Source organism: Montipora foliosa, chromosome 9, assembly GCF_036669935.1.
Source record: "Montipora foliosa isolate CH-2021 chromosome 9, ASM3666993v2, whole genome shotgun sequence".
Classification (NCBI taxonomy): Eukaryota; Metazoa; Cnidaria; class Anthozoa; order Scleractinia; family Acroporidae; genus Montipora; species Montipora foliosa.
Genome location: NC_090877.1, coordinates 23,637,645 through 23,647,644, shown reverse-complemented (window position 1 = coordinate 23,647,644; position 10,000 = coordinate 23,637,645). Strand labels below are relative to the sequence as shown.

The window sequence follows — 10,000 nt, the reverse complement described above, 5'->3', positions numbered from 1 at the left end:
AAAAACTTCATGGTGGTAATATTATAAAAGGAATTAGTATGTGTGCAGTGTCAGTTCTTTGATACATGTACTCTGCAGCATTGATAGACTGGAGTAAGGAAGAGTGAAAAGAACTTCAGGGAAAGACGAAAAAATAGCTACACGTAAGCATCTACAATGCTCCTCACCCACTATGGAGTTATACCTCCGCCAAAATTCAACATCGGAATTTGACATCCAAGTTTCAAATTTGAGTCTTGATTTTTATATTCGACATCAAAGTTTTATATCCGACATTGAAGTTTTGAATTTGACATCGAAATTTTGCGTTTGACATTGAAGTGGAAAATTCTGCCTTCACATTCGACTTTCAAGTTGCAAATTCATGATATCCCTCGTTTCTGAGTAACTTAATTATTCTACACAGACTGCAACCTCTCAACAATTATCCCTTCCTTTCTTTAGGACAAACATAAGAAACTTCTACCCAACTGTTATTGGTAAATATTTTTGGAATGATGTTCCTCTTTCCATTCGAAATATCTCATCGAAAATCCTGTTTAAAAGAGGCAGTATTCAAGTATTATTTTGCTCAGTACTAATCTCCTTGATTTGTGCCATGAGGTACGTTTGTGTGTGTTTATGTGCATGTGTGTCTGTGTCCGTGTGTTTATGTGTATGTGTTTATTTATTCATTACTATTTCTTATTTTTATGTATATATTTATTGTAAGGAGCCATAGATTATAATCAGTGTTGTTCAGGGCACTAATTAACAATTATTCGCCAAAGGCGAAGTTATTATCGGTGAATATTTAACAATTATTCCATGAGCGCGCGTTGGATATGAGATGGTAAATAGCCAACGAGGCGCGTAGCGCCGAGTTGGCTATAACCACTCTCATGTCCAACAAGCGCGAATGGAATAATTGTTTTATTAAATTCCTTAAACTCCAAAAGTTTAGAAGTACGAAATACGAGCGAAAAAAGCGAGAAAATCTTAGCGAAATCGAAAAAAGTTGATGAAGATGCGATGTTGTGTAATACCTCGTGGTCAGCCAGACGCAGGCTCATCACAAAAACATTTCTTACCTTTTCGCGTATCTCTAAGCTTCGAAAGTGATCCAAACTTTCCACAAAAACGTTTTTCTTTTGCTTTATACCGAAAGAAATTTTGCTTTCCGGCGTAAACGTTTTTAGTTTAGCAACGCTAAGCGCAATCATTTACCATATAAGGTCAAACTAAGGTATATGAGCGGATAACCGAGATTGAGTGAACCAATCAGAGCACGAGAATTGCATTATCTGAGGTTGAGAATTTAATAATCACCCATAATCACTGAGCCTGAGGCGAATAATTGTTTTAGTATTAATACACAGGTGATTATTTCAAAAAAGAGAAAAAAAAAACATTTCAACGCGAAATCATCTTCACTTACAGTGGCAAAACGACTACTGGCAGCCCTTTTTTCCGTCGAGGTGATTATGGGCTGATAATCCGAGATAGCGAGCCAATGAGAGCACGCGATTTTGTATAATCACCTGTGTATTTATACTAATTAATCTTTACTATATCGTGCCCTTCTCCATTTTATTTTATTATACTTATATTATTAATTTTATTTTATTTTGTCAGGAGAAAACAATAAAATGATAATAAATAATATAAAGAATTTGCAAATTCAACTTGCAACTTTTGCATTGAACTTCACACATGAATGACGTGACCTCAAATTCGTATCCTTGGTAACGGTAACCAGTGATGTAGATGACTGAGGGCTCGCAAGGCTCGGAAATTTAGGAATGGCAACTGAAATGTTGAGAAGACTGGCAGAGTTGGTACAGGAGACATTAACAGTACTTTCCCCTTTATCTCTTCGGAATTGATTTAGTAGTTCTAAGCTAGATTATGTTGCTCGAACACTAGTGAACATAGATAGCGGACTTCAGGAACTTGACGAAATTGTTAGACATTCTGAGCCTCCCTCTCTCTTTCCATCAACTCACTCAGCTCCTCGGATATTTTCTGGGAATCGGGCGACCATCATTTAACATAAGTGGGGACCATTACCTTTGCTTACGGAACAGGATTTTGAAGTTCCCGTCATAGCTCAACTCCTTAGAGCCTCCATGCATACCTTCAAGAGAAGGATGGCAAAGTGCGGTCTCTAGTTCAAGGTGAGGTCGTTCCAGCATAGTCTATTCTTTCAACATAAGAGTCAGATCGTTCCACTTAGAAAGAGACAAGAAAACACTCCTGATGCAATGAAAATGTAAAAAAGTTCCTGCTCAATGTATATCTAGTTGACAGAACGAGTTAACACAAAGGTCCATCATAGCTGACTGTATTTGAACTTTTCGATATACAAAGTACTCTGGTAAAACTCTTTCCTTCTCTTTCGGAAAGGGAACGTTATTTAAACTTTCCGAGGCAGTTGATAAGGTTCTGTTATGCAGAAAGGAACTTCAAGTTTGGCCTTTTGAATTAAGTCTACCCACGTAATTCAGTCAGTTTGTTAGATCCGGCAGTTAGGGACATTCACGAATACTGTACTGTACATACGTACATACATACATACATACATACATACATACATACATACATACATACATACATACATACATACATACTTAATTGACCACTCCCCATAGGGGCTTTTCAGGGCCAATGAAACACAACGAAACGACGGAACAGAACAACGACAATTGTTAAGAATCCCAACCGGCCGGAGGCAAACCAGTTGGCTATTTACAAGTGCAGCTGGCAAGTTGAACCAGGGACAACCAGGATCAAATTCAACGAGTGGTCAGAGCGGGTCTTGAACCCGGGATCTCTGGTTCTCAAGGCAAGCGCCCTAACCACTGGGCCACACTGTCTCCTCGTGTTACTGTGTTACTGTGTTAATCATGTGAACTTTATGAAAAATCCAAACATCGTAATGAGATCGTTATGTGAGGGAAATTGTCAAATTGAGCGCGTTTCCTCGTATAAAGTCTTACGTGTAAGGTATTTATCAGCGAAGAACTCAAATGGAATCATCGTATAGATTACTTTGTTACCAAGGCATCTAAGACAGGACTCTATGCCTAAAAGTGCATATGAAGTAAACGTTTTCTCGCTTTAACCCGAAAGTTAATTACTCCCTCAATATGAAAATGTGGGTTTTACGAAGTAGAACCATTTCAGTCGGTAGTTATCAGGCCTGCAATGTTCGAATTTAGTGCCGAAAAGTGTCTCCATTTTGCGCGCGGCCAAAACGTCGTATTACAAGGTTGTGACGTAGCAAATACTTCAGTTCAAGCATTTACTACGTCATCATAACCATAAACTCGTTTCCAGTCTTCCGGACTTTTAGGGACACAATTTTCGCCAGTTTGGACCACGTTGAACGTAAAAAAACGGCTTCGATTTCTTTTCTATCAATTTTCTTTTGCCATTTCATGATGTAGACATGTTAAGAGAAGAAACGTAAAAAAATGTTTTACTTCATATGCACTTTAAGACTTCTGAAAAGAGCGCTGTGAACAGACACATCAGACTTATTAATGTCTATAGGAGTAGTGTTAGGTCTATCCTAGAATATGCCGTAGAAGTTTGGCAAAATATCCCTGAGTGCCACTGCGATAGCATTGAATCAATTCAAAAAAGGGCTTTTAAGGTCATTTACCCGGACTGCTCATATGATCAAGCTCTGGTCCTGACTAATGAAGACACTCTATCAGATAGACGAGACGGTTTATGTAAGACGTTCATGACAGAGGTGGCGGAGAGTAGAGAACACTCATTGGCATCCCTGGTGCTGTTGCTTAGTGGTAGTGGTAGTGGTAGTGGTAGTGGTAGTGGTGGTGGTGGTGGTGGTGGTGGTGAAAACTTAATCTGGTTATTTCTAAGTGGAATGGTCTGACTTTTTGTGCAGTGAAGTCACTTTGTAACGATCCGACTTGGATGATATGACCGGACACCCATACGTAAGTGAGTTGTGCCCTCCCCCAAAGGTCGAACAACTTCGTCAAGTTCCTGAAGTCCGCTATCTATGTTCACTAGTGTTCGAGCCACATAATCTAGTCTTAGAACTACTCAATCAATTTCAAAGAGATAAAAGGGAAAGTACTTTTTTAGAAAAACTAAGATGCTTGAAAATATGAGAATTTTTGTCCCGGAAAAGGTGGGACAAAAATTCTCATATTTTCAAGCATCTTAGTTTTTCTAAAAATTGTCACGATAATTGTGATGTTTCTTGCTTCAAAATTATTGATAATGCTACTTCTTTCTATCAACTCAAAATCAAGGAGAGCTTCCATATTGAGCTGTTGAAACCCGAACTCAACAAACAAGTTGATCATGTCAGTTTAGCATTACACTTTTAAACTTTTACCGTTATGTCAGTTGTGTTCTCTATGATATTGTTGGTTCGTTTGAATTTTACGTACTTGTAACGAACATTTAATCTACAAAGAATCATTGTATTGATAGTTATATATATATATATATACGAATTATCTTGTAAAAATTTTAATGTTACACTCACTATGGCTGAAGATGATGTTTGAAACATCGAAACATCTTCCGAAAATTCAAAAGTGTGGTTGTATTTTTTAAAATATTAGTAACACTTGTGCTATCCAGACCATTTACCAAGGATACGAAATTGAAGGCAAAGTCGTTCATGCGTGAAGTTCAATTTCAAAAGTTGAAAGTCGAATGTGAAATGCAGAATTTTCCACTTCAATGTCAAATTCAAAACTTCAATGATGGATATAAAACGTCAATGTCGAATATGAAAAACAAGACTCAAATTTGAAACTTGGATGTCGAATTCCAACGATGAATTTTGGCGGAGATGTAACTCCATAACCCACAAGACGGCTTGTGGCTACATTATACCTGCTGAGAAAGATAGGTGTTAGAGGTTCGTGTTCAGTTGAGGACTGCGTAGAACTGGCAAGATTGGGTCTGTTTAACGACATTGCTTATAGTCAAGAGGAGTTGTTGGGGGCAGCGAAATGCAAAACGTGTGAAGGTCTGGAAAGCACTATCGGTTTTAAGAAAAGGAAGATGGACAAAACAGTAGAAGATTATGAGGAAAAGATCTTCAAGGGCAATTCTACAGACAAACAGATCAAGTGGTAAGTAAGAGGACCTGGATGTGGCTTCCACATGGGCACCTGAAGAAGGAAACAGAGGGGCTGTTAATTGTTGGCGGCATAAAGCCAATCACCACGAACTGATCCAATCAAAGCTGATATAGACACATCACAGAATGACTGTTTGCGCCATATGTGCCGACAGAAAGATGAGTCATTGAATCACTTTGTCATGGAAGTGCCCAAAGTTTTCACAGAAAGAATATAAACAGAAACATGACAGAGTAACTAGGGCTTTGCATTGGGATTTGTGTAACGACACGATTTTGAAAGGAGTGATAAATGGTATGAATATGTTCCCACGAATGTTGAGGATAACTGTTTCTTTAAGAAATTATGTTCTTAACTACTTGATTAACATATAATCAGTTCACTAATGGAGCACGTCATCATGACGACATAATAATGATGTAAAACCATGTTTCGTTGGTTGTGAACTTGATCGAGTCACTGGGTAAATATGAATCGTTTCTTGCTCACTCTATTTTCTGTATGTTTCATGATCGTGTAATTTTCTTATAAGTATTCGAACCACACAATTTCCATTGATGTAACATCCCTTACATGCACCAGAATAAAGGCTTGATAACAGTGAAAATATGGCAACCGACGAAACAATAACGAGAATTACAAATTACTTTATGATTTCTGAACAAAAAGAGACAAGAAACTGGAGTACAATATTATTGTCCTGAGATTGTGCTTGTGGACAAACAGAATAAACGTTTCCCCATGATTGACAAAGCATGTCGTAGTGACAGAAGGGTGAATACTAAACAAGAGGAGAAGGTCAATAAGTATCTTGGCCTGTAGCCTGAGATTAAAGAGCTATGGAAGATAAAGAGGGTAGAAATTGTCCCTGTTGTTTTTGGAGCACTGGGAACTATTCCGAGGAGTCCAGAGGACTGGCTGATAATCTTAAATGCTAAGGTAGAGTATGCAGCACGTCAAAGAACAGTCTTGCTGGGATCAGCAAGGATCTTGCAAGAGTCCCTAAAGTTTCTTGTTGCCACCTAATGATGGGACTATGTGAATCCTTGAAATTTATGTTTAATCCGCCAGATATTGGTTTAATTCAAGCCAGTAAAAAGTCATTCAATCCAATCTTTTGAGTTTGATTCAATTCAAACCTCGAAATGTTTTTTGCTACCTCAGTGAGTGAGCCGAACAAGGCAGCTCTGTAATCGGGATAAGAGCACATTTTTCTTCGAAATGCAAGGGATTGTGGTCAAAGGCGCAAGGAATTGTGGTTATGCACGAATGGTGGAATTAAGATGCGTTGCATGATTATTAGATAGTTTCGCTCCTCGTATCCTCAAACTATAGATTATTAGATATGGTTTCACTGTCTCGCAACAAAAAAATGGATTCGAAATAGTGTAATGAAAAAGGCCAAGAACGTTGGAATGTTGGAGGAAACAAATCTTTTAACCACCTCTCCAATTCTCAGGTCTGTGCGGTACATCATTTCTGAGATTTGTGGAAGCGTTTCACACAACTTTATAGGGTTTTGTATGGAGTCGCCATGTGGTTCGCCAATATGCCTGTAATCGATAGAAAACATCTGGAGTTCACTTTGCGATGACATCGCTTGCTTTTCGCTCATGAGATAAAATACATGTGTATGAACACATCCTCTAATGTACTTGAAAGGCTCAAGCTACTGAAATTCATAGGGATAGACTTTTTTTTCCAACCAAATAGCTTTGTATCATGGGGTCACGCAAGGTGACAATTCGGAAATTTTCGAAACGAAAGACGTGTCGCAGAACTGGAAACTTGAAAAAGATTTGTTTTTAGATCATCTTCAACCTCCTTCAGTAAACATTCAGAAGACCTTGCAATTTTGATTTTAGAATTTGATGACGTCACTGTGAAAACCATCTGTTATTTTCTTTCTTCTCTCAAGTGGGGTCCAGAACAAGGTCTAGCTGGGGGTTCACGTTTTCTACGATTTGTACCTTCCCTGCTCAAAACCTATTAAATCTCCCTTGAATTCCATGCACAAACCGTAGTTAAATTACCGCAAGGATATTTGAACACCTCCCTTCCGCTCAGCAGCATTTTTGCCATTTAGGTTAACTAGTTTAAACCTATTTCTGGTTTATTCAATCTTCTTGGGATGAGCGCAGCCATCATAAACCACATTCCCTTGAGTACAAGAGTGTACACACTCCTTTTGTTATGCGGTTTTGTTGTGACGACAATGTGGCGAGCGAAGGTGAGACTTGCTAAAGTTTCTTAAAAAGGGTTTAGAGAAAACTCAATATTTTTCAGGGTACTATTAGTTTGGTTATGTCGTTAAGGGGTCACTGCAGCACTGTTACAAGGGAAGATGAAAATCAAGATTCTATTCTATTCCATAGTTAAGCAAAGTCAAGTGCCTTCTTATTTCTGGTGACTTATTTATCTGAGTCTTACTACGACTGTTAAACAGTGCAGTAGCTTGTAGCGTTTCTGACCGATTTAGACGGCAAAAGCTCCCAAGCTTTTTCTGATCATGTATCTAGTATGATCTAGTGTTCTATGGAGTAGTATTTGTTCTGGAATGGATATTTGTTTTCCTGTCAATTTATGTTTATGCGGTTTGAAATGTAATCTTATCCTAGTTATGTTAACGTCCAGGTTTTTATCTGTTGGCACATTGAAAGATATAATTTCGTTGTTTAATTTTATGGTTGCGTTAAGAATAAATTAGTGGAATCTTCGACTCGACGTTCGTGAGATTCTATAGTCCTTGACTTTTTTATCGTTTGAGAATAGTATTTGAACTCATAGGCTGAGTGTTGGAAACTGAACCTTGTTTCATTTGGGAACTTGGTGTCGATGCTGTTCTTCAGATTATATTCGAGGTGTTCTCCAACATTTGTGTTACACGTTAACCTCTATCTTCTTCCATCTCCATCCATGATTTTCAACAAATGGCATCTGCTGGTTTTCGGAAAGGTAGTAAAAGAGTATCACTTGATTAGACCTTTGGCCGCGCTCGTCCCAGGAAGATTCAGGTCAAGGTTTGAATTGAATCAAACCTCAAGGTATTGGATTAAATGATAGAACTCAAAAGATTGGATTGAATGACTTTTTACTGGTTTTAATTAAACCAATATTGGGAGGATTAAACAGAAATTTCAAGGATTAAATTTTGCTACAAATGCCTTACCGTACGAGATCCTTGCTTGCCCAATGTAATCAATCCTCAGCCTATGTTGGGGTAATGTGAAGTGCTGTTTCCTACCCGTTTTTACCATGTGTGGGTTAGCCCTACTAATGGAATTGGGCCCACACAAGAACAGAGAAAAACTGACGGGGGTGAGTATTCCCACCCTGGTCAGAGTTTTTTTCTGTCCTTGTGTGGGCCCAATTCCTTTAGTAGGGCTAACGCTCACATGGTAGAAAATAGCACTTCACATTACCCTACAATAGTTAATTGTGTTGAAATATAACACACGGCCAACGTTTGCAAAAACGTTACCCTTCCTCAGCCTATGTTAGCCTTTTTTTCCTCCCTCTGACCCACCTTTATGTGCCTAGATCAGAGGGAGGCAGAGGTCTAACATCAGTGGAGGATTGCATTGGGAAAGCAAGGATCTTGCTACAAATTACATCCTGAGCAGTGATGAAAAACTGTTCTTAGCGGACAGGAAGGTAGAAGTGGAACTTCTTAGCCGACAGGAAGGTAGAAGTGGAACTTCAAGGAATACAGGTTTAAGTTACCTTAGGCAACTTGCTGTTTTCCTGGCACCTTCAGAGACAACACGAAACCCAAGATCAGAGACCTGCATGTTGATGTTGATAATTAACTACTTGATAACCGAGATTGAAGTCGTTACAGCCAAATCTCAAAGTGAAGGCTTGCCGTATTGACCGAGGAACAGCAAGGTCAATACAGGTAGGCCGAGGTTTGAGATTTTGCTGTAACGACCGAACGGCCCAGGTTATTAAGTTGTTTATTATATGGCTAACACAATGGTTCTAAAAAAGAAAAAGCTAATTTGCATAATACATAATCTACCCGTGGGCATTACGGGAGAATAATGCGGTATGGCCTAGCGGTTAGCTGCTCTTAGCCAATCGGAGCACGCGTTATATCGCCCAGAAACACTAGGCATATAATAAGATAATAGTAATGAACTTGGATGAAGTGTCAAGTTTTCTCGCGCTGGGGCACGAATTGCACAGTTGTACATTTAAATCGAATCAAATCAGACGTTGGTTTTTGAAGAGAGTGCAAAACCAGAGTGCCCTGAAGAACACCTTTCAGAGCAGAGTAGAGAACCAACAAACTCAATAATGCGAGTCTGGGAATCAAACCTGCAACACATTGGTCGGAGGTTAGTGCTCTCACCATTGTGCCAGTTCTGCTCCCCCTATTGATGTTTGTGGTATTTCTTGAAAATAGCCAAAAAAAACTTTGATGTTAGCAGCCACTGTTGGTGATGAAATGTTTCCACTTAAGGTGGCTCAAACTAGTTTCAACACTTTTAAGAGACCTTGCTATTGGGAGGATTGACACTACAACACTTTATCACGTAACGGCAACACTATGGTACCACGTGAAACACCAATTATTACTGAACAAGACGCAGTCATTTTTGTGACATAACAAGTTACCATGGTAACAGGAAAGCCTTGCAAAAACACCCTATATTTTGGCTATAGTTGCTCATATCTGAAAAACAAACTCAGTGACCCCATTGTTTTATTGCACAAAAGTGATCAGCAAGCCAAGAGGAAACTCTCCGCAAAGTTTAAAAAAATTCTGTGGGGCGGATTCAGAGCCATCTTAAATTTTCAATTATTTAAGGTGGCTGTGAATCGGCTCCACAGAACGTTTTTAAACTTTGCAGAAAGTTTCATTCTGGCATGTAGATTGCATT

The 10,000-nt window shown here is 38.8% G+C and overlaps 1 protein-coding gene across 1 annotated transcript in view; it reads left to right on the top strand.

The window, feature by feature from the left end:
- LOC137971583 (NLR family CARD domain-containing protein 3-like) overlaps positions 1-10,000 on the top strand; it is a 30,095-nt gene that overhangs the window by 3,967 nt on the left and 16,128 nt on the right. The window lies entirely within an intron of this gene.